The 22,942-nt window shown below is 40.4% G+C and overlaps 1 protein-coding gene across 3 annotated transcripts in view; it reads right to left on the reverse strand.

The window, feature by feature from the left end:
• Positions 1-22,942, reverse strand: part of CELF2 (CUGBP Elav-like family member 2) — a 543,341-nt gene that overhangs the window by 363,751 nt on the left and 156,648 nt on the right. Inside the window, exon 1 of one of the 3 annotated variants that reach the window (XM_053977019.1) lies at positions 6,872-6,922. The exons of the other annotated variants lie outside the window; for them this stretch is intronic. The gene's annotated coding sequence lies outside the window, so the exon portion shown is untranslated. Of the gene's footprint in view, positions 1-6,871; positions 6,923-22,942 lie in introns of those variants that run through there. 3 annotated transcript variants of the gene reach the window in all.

Consider the following 22,942-nt stretch of genomic DNA (forward strand, 5'->3'; position numbering starts at 1 on the left):
TTTTAGTGCCACATAGCATTTTTCAGGAGCATTAGAGCTCCTGAAGTCTGAACAGGTTTGTTGGGAGACAATGATACCCATCAGACAACATCCAAAGGGAATAGTTAAGAGCTGTTTCCTAAGAGATAAGAAATTCATCTCTTGCACGGGTCAAGCAATGGAAAATCTTAGCAACAAAGACTACAAATGTTTCTTGTTTCACCTTCCTTTTCTCCCTCCCTGGTACAGCATCTTGGGACTAGCAGAGGTGCAAGATATCTTTAATAAAGCTCTCTCCAAAAAAAAAAAAAAAAAAACCAAAAAAAAAAAAAAAAACCAAAAAAAAACCAAAAAACACACACACACACACAAAAAAAAACCAAAAAAACCAAAAAAACCAAACAAAAAAAACCACCCCAAAAAACCCCAAAAAAACAAAGCCTAACAACTCCTTGGAAAAAATGCTGGTAAGTACAAGGAATTTGTGTACCTGGTCCGTGGTGCTATCTTGCAAAGGCAGAAATAACAAAGAAGGGGTTTTAGTAAACAAGCAAGGAATTATTTACCCTCAAAAGAATTAAATTCTAGTTTCAGTTAAATCGTTGTTATGAGGGTAGGTGATGAAAAGCCCAGCCCAAGGCTGAGCCCCCAGTGCTGGAGGCTTTATAGGACAGAGCTGAACATCTGTAGAGCCATGAAAATCTTATAACCAAAGTAAATAAGACAGGTATTAATAGTTCCATTTTACCTCTGGGAACTGGGGCACACAGAGCTTAACTAACACTTCCAAACTAACACAGAAAGCCTGGGAAAAGCATGATATTATAACCTCATCTCTCAAGGACAATGTAAGGCTGCCACTGCCCGGGTACCTTCCCTGTGTACAGGCAACTTCCTCCTTATTTCAGTTCCACTGAGTGCAGAAGTAGCCAAAGCCTAAAATTTGAGTGAGAGGGTGAGGAAAGACCTGCAGGAGTACATTAGGACTGCCACTGATTTAAGAGATGAAAAGGAGGAAATGGTAGAGGAAAGCATCATTAAGTAATGTGTGAGGGAAAGGATGATCCTGCTTTTTCCTGCTTCCTGCCACATGGATGTTGCACATCCTACCTGTGTAATTGGGTGTGAGAAATCATCAGTAAGGAATTAAATTCTGGAGTACAACAGATGAAGAAGCAACACAACCTCCAGCTCCTCTCAAGAGGAGGGAACCTGAAGTCAATGGCTCAAGGCCTTAGCAGGGAATCCATGCCAAACACTTTCCACAAGTCCCAAAGCATGGATGCAAGACAAATTTACATGCAGGAGAGCCCTTCCAGTGCATTGCTTCGTTAGCAACTGCCATCAGTGTGTCAAACCACAGAATTTCTTTGCTGACAGATGTTCTGGACTCAAAGTTAAAACTGCAAAACCAGTCAGATCAATTCATGGAGGAAGGAACCATCAAGGAAAAGCCATAGCTGCTGGAACAAGTCCCTGAACTGCAGATCACTGGTGGCTGGCAGAGTGTTACTGCACCTCACTGTCACAGACTCTGGCCAGACAGCTGTGCTGCTGGTGCAGTAATTTCATATTATGTTTTAGGGTTTAGGGCATTCAAATAATTAGGCAAAGGAAGATGGCAGCAGCAGTAAGTAAACCTCTTTGTGAGAGATCATTCTTTTGAATTGGATGTTTAAATCCCCCATAAAGCACCTGGAAGATTTAACAACTCATGTCCAAATGAACAAGATGTAATGAGCTTGTACACAGGCTTGAGATGAAAAGTGGATTGTTTTTAGCAAAACAGTGGAGAATAACCTCTTATTGAAAGGAGTGATAGTGAATTTTAATCAGGGGAAAATGAAGATGCAAGAATAAATCTGCACAGGCTTAGAGGAGGACTGGATGACTTTCTCAGCCATCAACAATGGATGCAGGAGTGTGTTACGTTCTAATCTGCTGTTTTCTATTATCTTTACTTCTTGCATCATCCCATAGATCCTGCATTTTTAAGTGGGGAAAAAACCTCTGAAAAACTGACAAAAAAATGAACTGAGAAAAGCTGCCCATATTGTCCTCTACAAAGTGCAAAGGAAGCACAAATAAAAAAATATGAAAAAAAATTTAAAAATTCATACTTCAATAGAGCTGGCCCTAATTTATTATCCCAGTACTCTTCACTTGAGTGACTGTAGATTTAGACATTCAATCTGAAAGCAGAAGAATCCACACCATGTTTTGCTGCTCGTGTTTAGCTTATCAGAGCTTGGCAACAGCCACCATCCCCCTGGTGATTCTCATCTGTGTCACAACTTGGGACACGTGTAACCTTACTAACACCCCTTTCAATGCCATCTCTGACACTATCTGCATTTTTGGATTCATAAACTGGAAAGCCATTTCTAAAATGTGTTTTTACTTATTACACGATACACACACCCTCTTTCCACACTTATTTTTTTTTAACCAAGCATATTGTGGCAATTATAAGGGATTTTGTATTCTCCACTGACATCTGAAATTCCATTTTTTGTATTTCATGGTGGCGATGGAGTCCAGCATTATGTCCCTGGGCCAAACTTTCAGGGCTTGTTTTCTTTTGTTTTTGAGTACTAGATGAAGAGAACATTGTCCAGGTCCTCAGAGTAAAGCACAAGTGAAGTATTTTCTTTTTTTGTCCTTTTTCTAAGCATTTGTGTGTTGGGGGTCTATGCATTAACTAGTCTGTTCAGATACTGAATACAATAAGAATGCCTTATCTTAAGCTTTGCTCAATTTATTGTTCTGTGGCCACAGCCAAATTTTAGCTGTTTTGTCTGCTTTCCTCCCCCACTCCCCAGTTTAAACATTTTAAAGCTATTTAACCCACCTCAACTCCCAGGCAGTCACAGGGGTGGACATAGGGATAGGAATATTTGCCCAAAACAGGTCATAATACACACACCAACACGGCTGAAATTTCTCCTCCTGGGCTGATTTGCCAAGCATGAAAAACACTTTTTACTTTTTTTTCCTGAAAAGCCAAACCATTAACAGGCTGTTTGGATGGTGTGTGTGGTGGAAAAAGACATTTTTGAGAGAACATTTGAATTGGTGCATCCGCCTGACACATGATGTGTGAAACAAGATGTTCCCAGCTCCACCTGCCAAGTTGGACGGGCCGGTTCAATAGGACTTGTGAAGTTCCAATCATCTGCATGCAGAGCAGACACCAAGATTCCCTGCTTCCCAGGCTGGGGGCTGACCACTCCTCTGAGTAAAAACTCCTACTCTTTCCTTGGATTTCACCTTGAGGTTGCAAAGCCAAGTTAAAACTGAGTTTTCGTTTTTTTTTCCTAGCAATGTGCCATGGAAAGGTCACATATTTCTTCAGACAGGAATGCAAAGGGGTACAAGGTCTTCTCTGCATAGGTAACTCATATGATTTATAGTGCTGAATTTAGCCTTGTTGGAGCCAAATTAAGGCAGAAAAGCAACAGAGGAGATGTGGCCTTGAAAAATTATTTTTTTTCCCCTCCTTTTTGTGTCTCTCCTTGCCAGGCTAACAGCTTTGCTTTTGCTGCTGTAGGGGCCCAGAGCACAGGTAGCTCCAGAAACCATTGTCCAGTCATACATGAGGAACAAAACCACATGCCAGAAGTTCTAAATAGGGATAAGAGACTTTTCTGGAATCAAGGCAGCTGATTTTGGTCTCTCTTATGCACTAGGAGTCTCAATCCCAGCTCCCATCTCATTTTGAAGATGGTAAATGAGATTTCTGAATCTGCAGAGGACTGGGCAAGCACACTGTGTTTGCCAGGAAGGCTTTGAAGGATTTTTTCTTGTTTTTGAAGGCTTGAAGTTTTGCCAATCTCTCCTGGCTCCAAGGAATACAACAGGATATGGTGCTTATTGCAGTCCCACTATGAACAGGGAGATCAGGCAGTGGTGTGTTCATGTCACAGCATAGATCTTATGCTGGGAACTTATCCCAACAGGCAACAGGAGGGAAAAAAAAAAATCCATGCATTCTCTTTCCAGTAACTTCGGTACTCAGACCACTCTGAATAAATCCAGTGAAAGAAAATGCACATTAAACTGTGTTTAGGGCTCTTGCACCCAGAGGAAGCCGAGACTCACCAGAAATTATTGCAGCTCTCACTGTCCTGCTCCAGACAGACCCAACCAAAGAGGGAGGCCTGATGTAATATTATATATACACACATCATATTGCCATTTCTTTTATACCTCTGCTACCTGTCCCAACTTAGCTGGGTGAAGTCCAGCAAAATCCCCTGTCATGCTCCAACATGACCTCTCTCTCCTTTTAGGCTTCACCACCGGCCACAACCTTGTCTGTTGTTACATTGTACTTTTCCTTTCCTTATTACCATTATTCAGAGGCCAAGGGAAATGCTTCCAGAGGGTTTGGGGAGCAGGGCACAGGAGCTGTGCTCAGCTGACGTGGGGATAACCAGCACCAAGGCTGCTCTGAGCCCCTGGGTGCTCCCAATGTAGTCCCAATGAAGTCCCAATGTAAATATTCCCACCTGCTGCCTCCACAGGATCTGCATCCTTCAGTCTTTTCCCAGCTAATCAGGCCCCAAGCTGTGATGGAGTCACAGAATAAATTATGGGGGTGTAGAAAGTAAACAAAAATGAGAATTTACCAGCATAGGACACTAGTTTAGAGCTGGTGGTGGCATTTGCTACATCAACTTATTTGAGTCTAAAAGAATTGGTTTGTGTACCTAAAATAAACACACAAACATTCCTCTATTTCATATAAATATTGGCTACAGGCTTCTTTGGGGACACACTATAACCAGGAACTTCAGAGGCCTCAAACAGGTTGGAAATTGGCCCACAGAAGAGGAGCTAAAATATATAAGAAAAGTAGAAGTGGCACTGCAGTTCAATAAGTCACAAGCCATATGAGCTGTGTGATGACTTCTAGCTCTTTTTCTTTTTTTCTTCCAGTAATCATTTTGCTCACTTTACTACTCATATTACCTATTGCCTTTTGCCACCTCTTAACCTTCTGCATCCTGCAGTGGCGCTGCACAACGTCATATCTGTGCAGAGCTGCTGCTCTCATCATACACAGAAACTACACAGAAGTGTCCAGACTTAATCACATCTTTGACCTGCTCTGTGTCCACACAGCTGCACTCTCCAGGTTCACACACAAAGCTGGGAAACTTCAGGCACGTTGTACGGGAAAAGTGCTCGGGAGATATTTCTTTTACAGGTATGTAAAACGGGTTTTTTTTAAAAGAAAACAGGATTCTTCGAGAGGGCAACATTGTCTCTTCCTTAAATCTTCTTGACTTTCATGTCCTCTGTGCCATCTTTAACTCTGCACAAACCTGGCATCACCTGACTTGTCTCGCAGAGCAATCAGAAGTCTCACAGAGCTAGATAAAACTTAAAACAATTCCTAGAATAGCCCTTCTGGAGCACAGACGCTGTAAGGCAACACAAATGGGGCTCTGCAGAAGCACTTCGGTGGCATTCGCTGGTGGCGAGTCACAGAAGCCACCCCGGCTCTGGTCCCTGCTCCGGCGCAGGGGGAGCGCCCAGCCCCGATGCCACTCCCAGCCCTGCGCTCCTCCATCCCTCACAGCCCCGCGTTTGAGTCCACACGGAACTTTTGGAGTCAAACAGAAACTCATCATTCTGTGCTGACAGCCCCAAACGACTGGAAAAATAAAACAGAATAAACTTGCAACGAGCCCCCTGTGCCAAGTCTCATACCATAGGCAAGGATAGAGGGTCTCAGCGCCCAGTCCTACATAGGAGCTCAGAAAATGGTCAAGAGAATTTTAAACTCCTAAAATAGAAAGTTCAGTGAGGGAAAAAGCCTTAGTCATATAAGTAGACTTTATACTTTGACTCTGAAGTGTTGTTTTTCCTCTTTCAGTTCAGAACACAGTAAGTTCTTTAAAAAAATTGTATCAAGAATCTAAAGTATACTTCAAAATATTATTATTACATCTATAGATAGCATAGTAATATCACAAGTCATAGCCCCCAGTCCTTGTAATTTACTCAGATAAAATATTCAGTGCAGGCAGCTTCATGTTTCGCAAAAAAAACTGAGGGGTATCTACGCAACTTTAAGTGATTTTATAATTTTGCCATCTACACTCCCAGATGTTTCCAATGTCTTACAGGAGTTTCTGCAAACCATCTGCAAACTTTTATACGTCTGGATTCTCAAGAAGACAAAAACAGGCACAGCAGCATTAAACACAGACATTTAACACTGTGGATCTTCAATATCTGCAGCAAACACTAATGGGGATATTTTTTTCTCCCTTCCCATTTTTAGCAGTTCAAATTACAATTTTTCACTATGCAAATTAAAAACCCCCCAAACATCAGTGCTGAAGGTAAAAAAGCAGCAACTTTTAAATGCCAAACACCTGCCTTAAGAGAGGCAGCAAAATGTGGGAATTTCAACAACAACATGAAACAAGCACTTCAGTCCCCCTTCCTTCCCCCAAGACTATTTTCCACTTCTTGATCAACTTTCATGCTGTTTGTTTTTGCTTCTCTGGAGTTTCCCATTCATTTCCATGCAGAGCACAGCAAGGAAAGCAGAGAGTTAACGCTGCAGTTGCAACTGGTGTGAGCCTTTACTATTAGCTTGAATTTACAGAGCAATCTCTCCTTAAAAAGAAATAAGAAAAAAAAAAAAAGAATTCCTCACTGTACTGTAACACTGAGAAGTATATTTAAAAATTCTCTCTCGGGTCTCTCTAAACATCTGTTCTAAGGTTTTACTGTATCTTAAAAGGGCTCTAATTACCAGGAACTCCTTTCTTACTTAAGCCCAGGGCTCGCATTTCGATTATAACTCAAGCTCCAGTTAATTTAGGGCTAACCCCAAAATGCCTGTACCAAACAGAAGAAAACATAGGCCTACCTTAAAACTTTCCAGCTTTTCAGAGGATCCAAGTCAGAGATTATAGACACCATTGCAGGAATAACAATAATAAAATATGTATATTAAACCCAAAAAAAAAAAAAAAAGAAAAAGAAAAAGAAAAACCACGGCAGGGAAGGCTAACCACAAAAGCAGCAAGTACTCTACTCAGTGTGGGAATGACAACAAACCCAGCACAGCTCTTCCTCCTTCTCAAGCTGATAAGCACTTGTCCCAGCTTCTCTCCACCCCCAAAATCAATCTTGTGCTATATTGCTTCACAGTCCCAGTTTCATTTCTTCACCACTACCTTTTAAAGCCCTTGTAATCTGCTCCAACTGATCAAATTTGACCTTTTTGTAGTCCACTTTATTCCAAGCACAGCCCTCAGTTAAATCTCTCTTTATTAACACCGTCCTTCTTGGCTTTCTTTTGGAGCAAACACAGCTCAAGCTCGAAACCTCCAGTCTTTGCCAGCAATCATTTACAGATTACTGCAAGCTGCAGTCTTCTCCTTTTGGGTATTTTCTTCAACCTTTGAGGTTTGTTTTTATATTATTTTCTGAGAGTTGGTGGTGGTCTCTCTTTCCCTGTTCTGTGCAGGTTGGAGTTTGACACTTTTAAAGGAGGGACTTTCTAATGCAACTCCTCTCCCACCCTTCCCTCCCCTTGTCCGTCACCCCCATATGGAGAGACAGACACGCATTAAAAGCAGTTCACAACCTTTAGAACACAGAATAATCTTTCTCTCCCCTCTCTGTTCTTTAACTCTATTAGAATTGATAGACTTAAACACAGAAGCTGTGCTTGAAATGCACTGATCTAAAGCAAGACTGCTATTATAGAGGAACAATAAAAAGTCTAATCATACAAGGCCAGATGTAACCCTTTGGATGTTTGAAAGGGGAGAAGGTGTCTCTATAGTTCCATTAAACCAATTTTTTTTTTTTTTTTTTATTACTTAAAAAATAAATGGTAAAGCATCCTCCAGATTACTGTGGTGATCTGAAAAGTTGTGTAATTGCTGATAGTGTGTATTTACCTTGGAAAATCGAGTTTATTGGCTTCTTTTGTGTTTCTGTAATACTTTTTGACATTGATTTTCCTCTATTTAAATATTTCTTTTGCATTTCTTCCCCTCCTAAATGTTTTCCATTCATCCTGCAAATGACTGTAACCTCTCCTTCAGCTCTGCCAATTCATTAGGATTTCTGGAAATTCCCGAATTAAAATTCTTTGGAGGAAAAAAGCAAAACAGTACCTTATGAAGTGCTCAGTCAGAACCAAACTACCCAATTGGTAGATACTTCCACTTTGATATTTATATCACAGGCATATGCTCCTAGTTTCCCTCTGCCACCAGCTCTCTTCCTCTCTCTCTCTCTCAAAAAAAAAAAAAAAAAAAAAAGTTAAGATCAGCCCTTGTACGTTAAAAGAAGCAGCAATACAGCAATATAGTGGTCACAGAGAGATTTGGGAGATCTGGTAGTGTGAGACACACTCATGGAAACATAATAAGGAGTATTATAAGGCATAATGAACTTTTTAGTCTTCCACTGCCTCCTTCTTTGGTGAGATAAAAACTTGAGTTGTGCCTAAACCATTGCAGGCTCCCTAATCTGCTGGAGGCTGGGTTTGAGCAGCCTGAACCCCCCTTGCCGGCTGCACAAAGGCAGCTCAGTCTTGCCCTGGCCAGAAGGTGACACTGAGGCTTGCCACCGCCCAAAAAAAGAGAATGCGACCATTTTGCCTGCCAGAAAGCAGCCAGCTGATAGTGGCCAAACAGAAACAACCAGTTTTAAATTACCCAGATACAAAATGCCTTCTTTGCTCAAAGGCCAGAGCATCACTGACCCCTCATTTAGTAGAAACACTGAGTCATCTCCTGCCTCCTCCCCGCCCCAGCCAGGTGAAGCTCCCGGCTCAGCCTGTGGGGCCATATCTGCTGATCAGGTTATCAAGTCAGGCCTCAAGTTCAGACTTTGGAATTTTACATCCTCCCCTAGGCAATGCTTCCAACAGTTTTGCTTTGTCTCAGAGGGGTGTAGTGAGGAAAAACACATCAGAGACAGCTGATGGTGGGATTGCAGGTGCAGATCTAGGGCAGGAGGGTGGAGGACAGCTGGAGGTTACAGATGTTCCACCTCTCTCTTAAAACCTTCGGGGCACAGGGTGTTTCTCACCTGATACACATATATCTCTGAGCAATTCTGCAGAGATAAGGCTTCTATCCAGTTCTAGAAACTTTGGGCCCTATATTTGTTTAACTGCAGGAGGTGGGCAAGACGCTTGTAATGGAAAATTAAATTCAGTTGTTTCTTTCTGGAACTGAGGAAACTTCCTTTTTTTTTTTTTGGCATGGAAAGCAAATAAAAAGAGATTGGCCAATGTCTCTTTTATTCCTCCCAATAGTTTGTAAACCACTGTTATAGATGTTAATCCCTCTTTAGAGGCTGGGGAGGACATCAGTGGTTGCAGCGCTCTGCCTTTTCTCTTTCCTCTCTATTGCCACATTTCCTGGTTTTAGAGCTACACTCACCTATTTTCCCATGCAAACTTCTCACTTAGTATTTCATATAGTGCAAACATATTGATGACCAGGCTCGAATTAAGAAAGGCTTCACGCTTAACCTGCAAAGAAAACAAAAATCAAAATACCCTGACCTCTCCTGACACATTGACAAGCCAAGTTTGTGTCCTTGTCACATCCTGTTGCAGGTCAAGGTGAGAAAGAAGCAGATACTCTGTCTTTATACCCCACTGCACCAATATGCTTAGTGTCTTACTTTGTTCATCCCAAAATTCCACAAACTATGTCTATTTCAAGAATTTTATCTCTAACAAGTACATCTTATACTTTCCATAGATACATTTTTCACTGTCTTCCCATAGAAAATGCTCCATTATTTCTGCCAACATATCCACATGAAAACTATACTGCAGGAGTAAATATACTTATTCCTTTCCCTTTTGCACTTACTGTGGTTATTTCTGTTTTTTTTTAATCTCAAACTATTGTATCTGAAAGCCATGTCTCCATTTTGCAGGACCTTGCTGACATTTTGCCAGCTTTTCCTACAACACTGAGGACAGCAACTATGAGCCTTCTAAAAATAAAACTACGAGATCAAGTTTAGCACAGAGGAACTTGTAACAGGCAGTCGATTTTCCAAAACAGCCTCACGTGTTTCATACAGCATGTAGCTATAGTAGGAGAAAACAAATAAAACAGAAACTCACTGTAAAATTATTTTAACTCTTGTGCTCTGACTCCAGCTCAGCTTTTCGCCAAATATTTTTTCTGTTAGGGCTGAGGACTTTGTATTCAAAACTTTTATTTTTATGCTTTGAGTAAAGAAATGTCCTATGATCTTCAGCTTGTTTGCCAGGAAACCGCCAGCACATCTGTGAAATATTACTTAAGCAAATTTATTACTGCTAGCCAGAAGGCAACAACCCCAAAAATTTTCTCTACCTGCTGAAATCCAGCCTATTGTGGAATTTGTGTCTTTCATGCCATAACATGTTCCCCCAGTGAGAATTTATCAGTTCTCAGTTAATATGATAAAGAAGTACAAGCTTTCCAAGACTTTGAGTCATGCTAAAATAAATACACATATATACTTTTGAAAACAGCATTCCTGTATACACACATACACAATAGGATCTCTAAGCAATGTCATCATCCTTAGTTTAGACAGCTGTGGAGTCAAAAAAGTTCCAGATCAGCTAGCTACAAACATTTGAAGGTCAAGTACAGGACAAAGTGTTTAAAAAAGCAAAAGCAGTTATGCTACTGAGCATTAGAAAGATGATTTTATGTCCTGAGATTTTTTTTCCCCCCGGCTTTTTCTTTACCAGACTCTTATTGGACTGAGAACTTCACAGTGTTAGGCAGAATAATTAACCAAGTATAGTAAGCAGTTTGGATTCGTTATTTAATCTCCTTTCAAGGGTGTTATCTCACTCCAAATATTTTAGGAGCCAAGGAAGTTCTGCCAGGGCACAGCCTTTTAGTCAGGGTGCCCAGCAGCCTGGTTATCAGGCAATAATAGAGAAATAAATAACCTTCTACCATCTTCCCAATACATATATTCTGTTACTGTTTCATACAAAACAATATTAAATTATTTCAAAGAAATCTTGGTATTTTACCAGGAAAACCTCACTCTCCCTGGGGAGCCTGTTGTTAACAAAGCTCAGCTATTAAAGAGTGGCCTCCAACTTCAGGGCTGCTGTTGGGGGCTGATAAAGGCTCTTCTCCAGACTGTCTCATGCTGTCCCTCCCCATCAGCCTTGCCACCCCCCTGCCTCTCCTCCTAGTCCCTAATGCCTCGCCTTTTAAGCAATGGAGTGACTAATTGAAAATGCATTCCAGTGCTTTAAAAGCAGCTTTTTCTTTCCTGCTGACCAGCCAAATGTTTTAAAGTTGGCAAGATGCTGCTTTAACTTGGGAACTTGAACACTTGTTCACGGCCTGGATGTGTGAAAAAATTCTGGCTGAATTTAATAATTCTGATGGAAAAAAGAATTAAAGATCTTACTCCTAGAACTGGTGTAAGTCCAAGTATTATTATGAATATTTAAAGCTAGTCCATTCTTTCTTTGTGAAATACATAATTTGGGAGACAAGAAATTTTAAGTCCCAAGTCTAAGAAATTCCCAAAGTCATGCACTGGTGCTTGTACAGAACCAGAGGAAAAGCAGTCACAAGCAGGCATAAATCCAGCTGACAATTACTCTTTGGGAATTGGGAACTGCAACCAAAACACCCCGGAGACAGCAATCGCTGATTCACTGCAGGTCAATGGCCAACTGGGCTGGGATTCAGCAAATCTTATCACACACTGTAACTTAGAAGTTGGCTTCATCCAGGAGCTGCAGAGATTGAAGGGTTTTGTTTCCTTGCTGATTGTACAAAGCCTGCACTTTAACAGTTAATCATTAATCTTAAATTGCATAAATGTGTCTCATACTTATCGACTTCTCACTTTTACAGTCTGCAGAGACAAACTTTCAAGAGATGGTATTTTTTTTTTTATTCCTGATTGTGTTTTTAATGGATTTTCAAGTACTTTCAGGTTTTGCTCATGACAACTGCTGCAATAAAAAGCCTCACGAACAAAGATGTGTTTTGTGTCTATTCACCTAGCAGAAAATCACTATTACGACATACTTCATTATGAGAGAAATGCTTTCCAGCCTCTCTGAAGAGACAGTGATGCCCAAACTCCCATCAGCCTAATTGTTTTTAAGGTGTTTGTAGTTCACTTTAAACAGCATATGAGCCAAACATTTATGTCCTTTGCTGAATTTCTCTTTACTGGCCAGCGGGAAGGTTTCTTCGTTCTGCGGCACTGGCAGAGCGAGAACACTTCTGTAGTCTGAGGCAGGGCTTGCCCTTCCTCACCCAACAGAAAGAATGAAAGAGAAGAAAAGCTCCTTGTATTTGCCAGACATGTTCAAAAAGAGCTCCTTGCACACCCCAATCTGCTTCTTTCATTCCATTTGGCAGAGTCAGGGGTCAGATTTGGTGGAGAGGAGAAAAACAGCCATTAACTATTCCAGCACCACAGCAGACTGAGGAGCCTAAGCTGACACTGTCTGTCTTTTCATTTCCATTCTTTTGGTGTCAGGTCATACAGTGAACACCAAGAGGTCCTTATGAAGCCTTATGAAAAGGTTATTGTTCAGGCTGCCTTCATAACACAGCCCAGAAAATAAAAACTTTGGTGATGACCTTAATAAGTGCTTTGTTATGAAGGCCATGTTTTCACATGGACCACAGCTGCATTTGTACAGCCCCAATGCCATCTCATGCAGCGTTGGAGAATAAATCTAAGGGTAATTAATTTATGCTGAATGCATACTGTAAAATGTTTAGAAAACCATTTCCAAAGAGACAAAAGAAAATGAGTGGCTCCACATCTATATCTGTCTTTTAATAAACTCTTCAAATATTTTCCTCTGGTTTTCTATCCATCACAGAAATTCAAGGAATAGGATAATTATTGGTAAGGGACAAGGTGGAAATGTACAGTTAATTCCTCTCTCTGTCTTCTTGACATTGAGAAAACTGTTTTTTTATCTGTGCCCTACTTTCCCATCTGGGAGGGACAGACACCACCCTAGCAATCTACAGAGCAGAACACTAGGAACTTAATAGAAGTCACAAAAATTGGCAGCTTTCTGAAATTCCCTCCTTTCCAAAACTGTTTTAAGTATAAATCAACTGAAATACTGGTTCGTCATTCAGTGTAAAAGAACATGATCTGTTGAGACAGATGGCTTCTACCGCTTCAAAAATTAAAGAGTTGCTGTAGCAAAGTAAGGAACCCCTGAAGCTTTAAATAAGTGATCTGTACCATACCCCTTAGAAAGAAAATGATTTAAAAGCTCCAAAGTCCTATAGGGAAATAAGGGGGAAAAATAGCAAGAGGGAATAATTATTCAGTTAAGAAAATGGTGAAATAAATGGTCCATTTCTGATATTCATATTTATTAAAGTACATTCAGGCATGTGATTTTGAAGGTGTCAACCAGAAACACCTATTTTATGCACTGAGCTTATATCTGTTAGACAGAGAGAGATGCAAGGTCCCTCGTGACAGTGTGCTTTGCTATTGACCTAAAGATGATGACAAGTGAGTAGGGAAGGAGAAAATACTTCAGATGCCAGAGCAATCCCATACATATTTCATGTAAAGGCATGGAGGAGCACCCTTTTAGCCTGTGTCTGAACTGCACCAGCACAGGCTGAGTTTTCCTTGATGCTGGTCAGGATTCAGGATTTGCCGGACTCACTAGAAATAAAACTTTCATTTCCCCTTCCTATTACAAAGGCTGGGAAGAGCTGACAAAACAGGAAGGCAACTTTTTGCTGTAACAGCTGGCAGGAGATTTTTATAAACACAAAAACCAATTAAGTGTCCTGATTCTGGGCATGTAACTCCCCTGGAGCCTTTGTTTAGAAGTGCTTATCTGCTTGCATAGGCACAAGCATCCAAAAATCCATGTACAGGTGTGTGTGTGTATCCAAATAAAGCACCAGAGAGTGCACTGAAATGAGCTGTTGCTCTCCTGAGGAAAAACCCAACACGTTATCCCTGTGAAAACAGTACTGGAGAGAGTTTCATAACAGTATTACTTCATCAATAGAAGGCTGGCATTAAATTCAGTTCTAAAGGACAGCTTATCCATAGAAAAAGTTCACTCTAAAGGTCCTAATTCAGGGAAAGTCAGAGAGCGCTTTTTTTTTCCTCAGGTATTGAATGCAGTTGTTTACATTTATTATCTAAAGAAACTTCTTTAATTTCTGAAAAAGCAGTACCACATTTTTTTTTTTTTCTGAGGACCACTCATTTTAAAAAGGAGCATCACCTAAACATTCCTTCCTTCCTTCCTTCCTTCCTTCCTTCCTTCCTTCCTTCCTTCCTTCCTTCCTTCCTTCCTTCCTTCCTTCCTTCCTTCCTTCCTTCCTTCCTTCCTTCCTTCCTTCCTTCCTTCCTTCCTTCCTTCCTTCCTTCCTTCCTTCCTTCCTTCCTTCCTTCCTTCCTTCCTTCCTTCCTTCCTTCCTTCCTTCCTTCCTTCCTTCCTTCCTTCCTTCCTTCCTTCCTTCCTTCCTTCCTTCCTTCCTTCCTTCCTTCCTTCCTTCCTTCCTTCCTTCCTTCCTTCCTTCCTTCCTTCCTTCCTTCCTTCCTTCCTTCCTTCCTTCCTTCCTTCCTTCCTTCCTTCCTTCCTTCCTTCCTTCCTTCCTTCCTTCCTTCCTTCCTTCCTTCCTTCCTTCCTTCCTTCCTTCCTTCCTTCCTTCCTTCCTTCCTTCCTTCCTTCCTTCCTTCCTTCCTTCCTTCCTTCCTTCCTTCCTTCCTTCCTTCCTTCCTTCCTTCCTTCCTTCCTTCCTTCCTTCCTTCCTTCCTTCCCTCCTTCCCTCCTTCCCTCCTTCCCTCCTTCCCTCCTTCCCTCCTTCCCTCCTTCCCTCCTTCCCTCCTTCCCTCCTTCCCTCCTTCCCTCCTTCCCTCCTTCCCTCCTTCCCTCCTTCCCTCCTTCCCTCCTTCCCTCCTTCCCTCCTTCCCATGTCGATGATTCCATGACTTCCTACATGTGTTCATAAAAGCTTTGTATCTTTCAAAGCATTAATAGCTATTGTAGCCCAGGTTAAATTATTTACATACAATGGGTCACAGTCACGCACATAATTTGTTTACAGGAGACACTTTCTTTCCATTCAAAAATACTCAAAGTATCATGCCACACTTTTCTCTCCTGCTGACCTCATTTACACAAGCCCAAGCATGTTAGTGATTTTTCTCCCAGACAGGACCTAGTCTGTGATTCCAATAAAGAGAAGCACAGGTCCCCATGTTGAAAATAAAACATTTTTATTGCTTTCTAAACCTCGGGCATAAACATTCATTGCTTCATCTGACAAAATACAACCAATAAAGACTGCAAAAAGAGTGAGATTAATAGAAGCAGCTTTCTAGAACATTGCACTACCCTCTAGACACTGGAAGTCTTGAAAATTGCACATCATAAAGTTTGGCCTGTAGAAGGGCAAGGAAAGTACCCTTCTTTCCTCATTTGGGTGTTCAACCTAAGCTAATCCACACTTCTCTGGAAGCTGCAGGACCTAAGACAGCCTGAGTCCCCCAAGTCTGGACTGGATTTGTTGCTAATAATTCATGGGGTGTCCTTGGGAAACTTCATTTTGCAGGTTCCTGTTATATCAGGCAAGCAGAGATCAGTAGATCATAAAACCATAGAATGCCTTGGGTTAGAAAAGACACTAAAAATCATCTTATCCCACTGTCCCTGCCATGGGCAGGAAACTTTCCACTACCCCAGGTTGCTCAGAGCCCCATCCAGCCTGTCCTTGGACACTTCCAGGGATGGGGCAGCCACAGCTTCTCTGGGCAACCTGCGCCAGGGCCCCACCACCCTTTGGAGTAAAAAATTTCTACCTAACATCCAATTTAATTCTACCTCTTTCAGCTTCCCATCTTACATTTCACTGCTCCCCCATCTGACAGAAATAGAGAGGACTGAATTACAAATTGTCACTCAACAGCTGGGAAGGAGTTCAGTCTCTGCCTGAGGAAACCAGGAGAGGAAGATAGTGCTGCTTTTCATGGTTGATTCTTCAGATAATTTATATTTCTCTTTTAGTTTGTAGCTTGTCTGCAAATGAGAAGTTCCAGCTGTTGCTAATTATTGCTTATCCAGTAGTTTGAGAAAGCTTTTTCCTCTTGCAGAAAGAGGTGTCTAGTCACTAACCAGGCTGCTTTAAATACCCCCAAGACTACTTTTTTTTTTTTTTTCTTTTCTTTTAGTTACCATCTCCTTAAGAAGTAAGCAGCCTTCTTTTCAGATTAGGAACACTGAATCTAAAATTCATGTTCATTTCATGATGTCAATTGTGAATTCAGGCTTCACGTTGTCATTTATAGATACCACAGCCTGGCACAACACTGGGCCTAACACTTCTCCCAAAACACAATCATCTAGCTGAGGCCTGTTTGGGATATTAACTGGCCTGTGCTCAACCCAGTTAACCTGTGCTCTGTTGGTCGTGAACAGCCACAATCTTCCCTAGACTGCCAAGGGATGCAAAATAGAAAGCCTTGAGTGCCATTTTCCCACTGAAATGCCATAAGGGAATGGTATTTTTAAAGGAACGCTTGGGTTACATTTGTTACATCCTTATTAGACAAATATTTTTTGGCCAAAATTTTTATCTTTTCTTATATTTCCCCTTTTGCTGACAGATTGAGCAACCTGTGCATATGTGGGGCAGCCCAGCTGCCTTTTTTGAACTGTCATAACCTTAACCATGGCTGGGCAAATAAGAATTCCTCCTCAGGGCAGATTAACCCAATCAACATATTTAAGATTATACATTCCCAATAAACGATTCTAGATATCTAAATTTCTATGAATTTGAAACAAATTTCATTGTCCTTGTGTGATATGAGCAAATAATTCTGCTATGTTTCAAATACAAAGCCAAAATATCTGTCACCCAGGATCTAGAGAAATCGATTGCCCACCTCCATCTCTCCTGATGTGCTATTGAAAACTTTCTCTTTGGATAGCGATGACCTATACCAAGAGTTCATGTACAGAAGGAAGTATGAAACCACTTTAAAATAAATTGTTTTAACAGAGCTTTCAGCACAGCATGGAGAAGCAGTGCCATGTTTTATCCTCACCTGTACATGCTGAATATTTTCCAGCTCTTGCTGAAACAAAAGCCCACTCCCCATCTCGCATCTGGCCCCTCTCCCCCACCATCAGAGGGGAAAATAATTTTTGTGAAATCACCTAAACTGATATTCCAAACACTTATCTGAGCAAAACTGTCATGGGAAGCTATCCTGACCTTGGTGTCAGGAAAGCTTTTGGACACCTGGAATAGAAAAACAACACTTGAACATTAATGTAGCACAGAATCTTTACTTTCTGCTGTAAAACCTGGCACAAGACTGGAGGAGTAGTAGCTGCAACTTCATCAGACACCGTGTTTGGTGGAAAGGAGAGGTTTACCAAGATCAATGAAGTGTTTCAGATCAGGATTTATTCTGTAGGTCTCCTCAGAGGAGGAGGAAAGGGAAGATGCTCTTCCCTCTGCAAGTACTGCATGTGAATTTATTGAGAGCTATCATCTAAAGCTGAGAGACTAAATTCTGTGTGTGGACACTCTTTGAAAGACTGCCAAAGGCTTCAGAAATAGGAGCATAAATTGAAGGTGCACAAAACTGCAATTGAATCTATCTCCAGCAAATATAATTAAGAAAATAACCCAGTGAATGAAAAATACATTGGACTTGTAGAAATCATGTCATTTTCAATAATACAAGAAAAGGGATCCTAAAGGCAGGAATTCCTGAATTAAATAGTGATAGAAGAACAACTTTGAAGTAAATAGGCTATCCCAGAGCCAAAGACTATTCCTGCCTTACCAGCAACAATACCAGTATGTGGCAATAATGTTCACAGTCCCCTGAGCTATAGTGCTGCTGTTTGCTCCTGGCACACCTTCAGCTTTTCCCACTTGGTCGTAGTCCTGACAGCCACCTCCTGCTCTGCCTCTGGCTTCTCTACTACAACCTGATATATTTCATAAATTTTCATTTTTCTCTATTCCTCCTTTTCCCCGTCTCATTTTCTCTTGCTCTATCTCTATTTATCTAAAATTTCTGTCCATACTACTGGGACGGCATAAGCTTCCAGCCAAAGGTATCCTCTTTCCTCACTGTGGAATTATGATTATCTAATAAACCATGAATGAAGAACTGTCTATTTTTCAATCAGTTTCATTCAGAATTCTTCTCCTTTGGAAAATTATCTCTTTGAAAGCACCAGTATGTGAATGACTAGCAGGTATGTACTCAGTTTGCTGTACTGAATGTAATCGTGTCATGATCATTCATCCTTAGGTAACACAGTCCAGGGACAAATCCATCTTTGTCCAACATAATGAAGTCCAGGAGAGACTTTGTTTGCATCAAGCACAATATCATTTATGTTTGAAACTTAAAAACCCCCAAAAAATCATCATTGATTATTTGCTACCAAGTACATGGATAGAGTAGCCTTGACTCAGAAAATGAAATAATTGAATCCTAGAATGAGCTGGGTTGGAAGGGACCTGCCACCCTGGACAGGGACACCTTTCAGCAGATTGCTCAGTCTCACCTCCCTTGAACACTTCCAGGGGTGGGGCCATCTCCCATCACACCTCAGTTCTCCTCCATGTGTTACTAACTGGTGCTTATGGAATAACACATCCTGGGGTTTGATTTGTGTCTCCTGCTTGAAATAGTTGAGTGGAATGTGCTGGTTTTGGCTAAAATCAGCACAGGGGAGACACCTTTGCATCACCATGCCACATCCCTGAGGGGTGTGCACTCTCAGTCCTGCCAGTGGAGATGGAGGCTGTGGGCTTAGTGCTTCTCCTGCCATCCATGGTCCATGAACTTATTGACCTGCACAGATTTTCACAGCACCAGCCTCTGGACACTTCTGATTCCACTCATTCATTAATTCCACAAATGATCTCTATTTCAAGTACTCTTCTATGACAAGTATATTTTATGTTTTGCAGAGACCCATTTTTCAGATCTCTCTATTTGAGCAACCTGATGTGACCTCACGGTTATCCCAGCTTTGACTAGAGAGACTTTCTGAGGTCCTTTCCAACACCAGTCATCCCATGATCCAAAAATCCTCTCCACTCTTTTTATTTTTTTCCCCACATTTCCCCCCATTTAAGACTATTTATAGGTAGAGATATGAAATCTGTTTATTCTAATCAGCAGTCTTTCAACAAGATAACTGTATCATATTTTTAAATATAAATTCCCAGTTCCTTTGATTTTAATTCATGGTACAGAAAGGAATTACCTCATGTAAGAAATAAGAAAATATATTTCGTTGATGAGCAGGTAAAATTTTGAGTTTAGATTGCCTGGACCTTCACCTATCCTTCTAAACAAGCTAGTTTAAAATCCTCTTGGCTGTTCCAGCTATGATTTGACTGGAATATGAGCACTGTGTATATGGTTTACCAGCTGAGAGTCAGTCTGTCAGTGGGGAATGGGGGGAGACTGAGCTCCAGTACATCTCAGCCAGGTTACATCTTTCACAAACCTGTAAATCAGGCCTTTTCCCAACATTCCTCAATCCCTGAGACGTCTGCTGTGCTGTGACTGTAGCCTGCCAGAGCCATCCTGATGTGTCCTGCCTGTCATTCTCCAGCTTGCCACATTACTGAGATAATAGGGGGAGCAACATCTGCTCCCCTGCATCCTTCCAGGGCTCAAGGAGCAAGATGTGGTGATGAGATTATTAAAAAAAAGGAAGAAAAAAGGAAAACAATGGTGTAAGGCACATGTTGGGATCTTTTGAGGATTGTGCAGCAGCTGAGGCCTGGGGATCTGGGGGATGAGTCATTTCAGGCAGACACAAACTTTCCCCAGCACTTCCCCACCTTACATGAAAGGAAAGGCAGTCGGAGCCAGACCATCTGGACAACTCTGTGGGAGCAGAGCCTGCAGAGAGGATGGGGCCGCCCGCGATGCTGAGCTGGAAACAAAGCAAAACAACTTGCTCTGCAGACCTTCCCCAGCTCACTCATCAGCAACCATCAGCTGATTTACATCAACGAGCACTTGCAGCAATTAACCCTTATTATCGCTCTCCAAATGGAAATGCAGGTCAAACCAAAGAAGAACAAAATTTTATGAGAAGGGTGACATTAAATTAAACCTGTGATAGACTTTCAGAGCCATTGCCATTGAAATCAAGAGAAATTTGCCACAGAACACACAGCATCGGTTGGAAAGTGCTGTAAGGATTCATAGTGTCCTACTGCTGTCACAGCACTGTACTGTATTCACAAAGTGTTTGGAAGTTAAATTTGAAATAGAAATCCATAGGAGAGGCAACTAAACAAGCAGGGTAATATGTCACCAGAAAAAGTAGATGTGCAGAGCTTGACAATTTGTATGAAAATCCCAAGACAACCTCCTCATTGATCAGATTTCTATTGCTACGCAAATCTTCCTCTGTGCAGATTACTGCGAAGCAGTTAAAATTAACATTTGTTCTTTTATTATTAGACTACAAAATTTCCAACTTTCATAGCTTCCTCAATTATCACTTTCCATTAGCCCCATTACCCAATCTAACTATTCTTTTTCCTACAATGATTTTGGTTCTGAATTGCCCAGCAGTAAAACATACAATGGAAAGAAACTGGCAATTGTTGTATAGAGCTATGCTGTTTATTCAGGAATGTGTCAACCTATCTCATACTAAATACAGGCTAAAAATAGGAAAAATGGCTTAAAATTTCTGTAAATGTTACCAAATATTTGACCATACCTGTTCCCACATGAAATATATTCTGTCCCACACCCCAATATTTATTGCCTATGAAGACTATTAAGGAAAGATTTATTCTAGTTGAATAAACTACACAGTAGCTAAGATAAAAACTGTTGGCTAAAACTATAAATTACTCTGTTTCTAAAATGACGAAGGACTTTCCACACAGCTTAATAAATTGTAGAATTTCTGATACACAATTCCTGTATTAAGTTATTTCAAGCCTTACATGTAAGTAAAGGACTGCTGGTTTCATCAAAAGCCTGATGTGTACTTGATGACACCAGGTCTGTTAATTTAATTTTTAATTTTGACATTTTAATTTAATTTAATTTTAACTTTTGACATTCAGGCTTTATATCTGTATAATTTTGGAAATTGCAATGGAATGTAACAACTGTAACTGTTTCCCTCTTAATGGATTGCTGCAGAAAGTGGCTGTGTCCACTTATACCCTTCCAAGTAGATTTGGAATCTCTTAAGTTAAAAATGCTCGTGGGAAATGCTGGTGGGAAAAATGCTATATAAATAAAATAAAATAAAATAATAAATAAAATTAAAAAAAAAATAGTTCTATAATGATCAGTATTAAATGGGTCTTAAGGTACTAGAAAGTTTTGGAGTTTTAAAACAAAGAGAATGTAGGAGTCAGAAAAAACATTAGAAATAATCTTTAGATTAAATGAATGTCATAGGAATATATTTTTCAGAGAAAATATTAGTGGCTTCATATAAATTATCTTTCCCTCTAACTGACGTGTTAAGTTCTGATGTAGAGTGGGCCTCTGCTGTTCAATATACCAAGAAATAAAAGTTCAGGTGTGTGCCATGACAGAGGCAATTTTCTGTTGTCTCTAATTTGGCAGAAATATAGGAAATGTAGATATAGCATAAAAGCCTCACTGTGAAGCTGGGCATGGGTACACCTCAAATCCTAATTAGTTTATTGATTAGGTCTATAAAGATGGTGTCCTGTTAACAAAAAGGATGTGTTATCCATCCTTTGCCTATTGTAGTGCTGTAGCAGTTCCAGCAAGTTTAACGTATGGATTTATACTCTTGTCTCTGCAGTCCATTTATAAACAAGTAGCTCAGAGGATTTATCTAACCCCCATCTGGTTACTTGAAAAGCAGAAGTGCAAAAATATCAAAGGAACAGAATTAAAAATAATTTTAACTGTTCTCCATCTGGCAATTTTAATAATGGAAATGCAAAGTTGTAAAATGTGCCAGCTATCCAGACTTTGTGCAAACAAAAACAAACAAAAAAAAAAAAAAAAAAAAAAAAAAAAAAAAAAAAAAATTGTGCCTAAAAACATTTTACAAGTCAAGACAGGTTAGACAAGAGTTTAGCTGAGGGTCGACTAACTTCAATATCACAGAAATCTGGGTCACAGTTTACCCTAGCACAGAAAAAGCATATTTCCTCTTAAGTAATGGGGCTTGCAGCACTTTCTTCTGGCTTGGAGACAAAAGCTGAACAAGGAGATTTCTAAAATGCTTCCTTCTGCAACTGAAGATGTGACATTAATTTAAATTGTTTAAACTCTTACATTCTGAAAAAGGTTTTCTTTTAGTGTTTGGTAGCTGAAAGGGTGGCTCAGGAAGGCCAGACCTTGGGCTCATTTGAAAGAATAAAAGAAAAAAAAACCTCACTGACTACTTCTGGTTGCATCCTACAAACCAGATTTGCACACTCCATTTGGAAACTTGGATGCTGGAATCATCAGTGCTACAACACTTAATGCAATATATTTGCAAAGTTAGTCTAAAACCTTTGCACAGCAGGTTTGGAATGATCATGGTTTGCATTTTTCTTCTTTTTTTCCTTCTTCCCACTTCTCACTTTTGTTTTGTTTCACTTTGAATACTTCACAGTGTTTGTATTTTGAAAGCTGGCCTATTTTCCCTCACAAAGCAGATTCAGTTTGTGGTGTAAATGCTAAATCAGCATGTGTCAAACTTGTTAAACCTTTTTTATGCCAGGCCTTGAAGGACCTGATAAAATAAAGCTGTAAAGATATACATTTTAATAAAACATTATTCATGCACTGTTAGTCCACAAAATATTCTCATGTACTATATAGAAATGAAAAGCAGCATTTCTCTGGCCTAAAGCTAACTTTTTATTACTCCCTTGGTAATTTTTCCTTCTTTAATACTTCTTTATTTATTTATTTTACA

Source organism: Vidua macroura, chromosome 5 (assembly GCF_024509145.1).
Source record: "Vidua macroura isolate BioBank_ID:100142 chromosome 5, ASM2450914v1, whole genome shotgun sequence".
In the NCBI taxonomy this organism is placed as follows: domain Eukaryota; kingdom Metazoa; phylum Chordata; class Aves; order Passeriformes; family Viduidae; genus Vidua; species Vidua macroura.